We start from the raw sequence: 2,055 nt of genomic DNA, 5'->3' as shown, positions 1-2,055 counted from the left end.
CTAAATCAGGCCAAGTTTGTATTCCCTTTTATTGCAGAATAAGTTTTAATGCCCCAAATAAAATACCCATAGTTTTCTAGTGAAATTCATCCATCGAAGTGATGCTAGGCCTGGTTATAGATCTGTAAGAACTGGGTTATTTATCCTTCCATGGCTTCCATACTATTCTATTTCCACAAGTTCTCACCTCATTTCTCTAACTGGCATTAATCTGCATGATTATATCATCAATCAAAATACTATGCCCAACAGATTATTAACAGTTATTCCAGATCCACATCTTTCAGGTGGTAGAAAATAATTTTAAGGAGTTTTTTTTAGCTCTAGTATATGACATTTGGTTGGCAATTACTAAATTTATTATTGAATGACAATAAATCTCTCTACCTGGACAAATGTACCCTTCTTAGCTCTCCAAATAATGCCCATTGCCATAATCGAGGGGAAAATATATCACTAGACAACCCTACTTCAATGAACCCTTACCTGTGGAGTTCCTGACCACATTTACTTTTTAATTTGCCACATGTACCTGAAAATACACCATAAGTTTCTTGGGAGTAATTTTAGTGATTATTCATTGTAGAATAATAATAGAAAACCTAAAGTACTTACTCTGCCTCACAGACTTGAATGTACTGATCAATTAGCTTTGAGTTTTATGTTCTTCTCAATAACATATGACCATTTATCCTAACTCTGGTTCATGGCTAAGTTTGCAAAACATTCTCTCTTTGCAAAGGAGTTTATTAGAGTTTGCCATCATAGTAATTCCTTAGCGTAATATATTCCAGGTTTTACTTACTGTCCTGGCACTAAAGTTCTTCTGTATCCTCTGTATGCGCTAATTTTATACTATTCTCAATCACCACATCACAGCATTATTGGGGGATCTAGTCATTTCAGAGATAGACAGCCATAAATTCATGCTTAACAGATTTGCCCTCTCAAATCTTTTATTATGGTGGTTCTCAAAGTGTGGTTTTGGACCATTGATGAGCCACAGAAGAGAGGTGGGTAGTATTAATATTTGATTTTTGTTCATTGTACAAACATTAAATGAATGTTAGGGGAAGGCCATGTACTAAGTACTATAAAGGATATAAAGATTATTGAATTATAGTCTCTGCACTTAAAGGAGCTTGTAGTGTCTTAGGGGAGGTATGGACATAAATAATTATTGTTCTAACTGCCCAATCCATTCTCTACACAGCAGCCAAAATGTTTAAAATTCCATTGGGTTTCTGGTTGCATTGAGAATAAAATCCACACTTCTTACCAAGGTTCTACATAATCAGGCCCTTGCTGTCCTCCTTAAGTATTTTTAAAGCTCTTTTCTATTATAAATTCAATGAAATTATAGTCAAAATCCCCAAATTTTCACATGGAAAAATGAAAGAATTCTAAAAAGAAGAGTAATGAGAGGAAATTATCTATACCACACGCCATAAAGCTGTAAGTGATTAAAATATTATGGTAACTAGTGCAGAGACAGTTCAATGGGACAGAATGGAGAGTACAGAAGTTATCTTAAGTATGAAGTTGGCCCTCTGGGTTACACATCTGTGGATTCAGCCAACTGAGAATCAAAAATATTTGAAAATAATTGCATCTGTACTGAACATGTGTATATTTTTTGCTTTGTCATTATTACATAAACAATACACTATAGCAACTATTTACATAGTATTTGCATTGTATTAAGTATTATAAGTTATAAGCAACCTATAGATGATTTAAAGTATATAGGAGGATGTGCATAGGTTATATGCAAATATGACATGATTTTATATCAAGGACTTGAGCATCCTCAGATTTGGGTATCCATTCTGTGGGAGGGTGCCCTGGAACCAATCCCCCACAGATATCAAGGGATTACTGTATATGAGAATGTAGTATATGATAAAAGGGACATTTCATGTCAGTGAATAAAAGATGAGTTATTCAATAAATGGTGTTGGGACAACTGAGACAAAATGTAAAGGTGAAATTCCACCTCACTTTTTACACCAAAAATACAAACAAATCAATTATTAATATTAAGAATTTAAGAGG

This window comes from Propithecus coquereli, unplaced genomic scaffold, assembly GCF_000956105.1.
Source record: "Propithecus coquereli isolate 6110/MARCELLA unplaced genomic scaffold, Pcoq_1.0 Scaffold3537, whole genome shotgun sequence".
Classification (NCBI taxonomy): Eukaryota; Metazoa; Chordata; class Mammalia; order Primates; family Indriidae; genus Propithecus; species Propithecus coquereli.
This window is presented reverse-complemented; position numbering follows the sequence as displayed.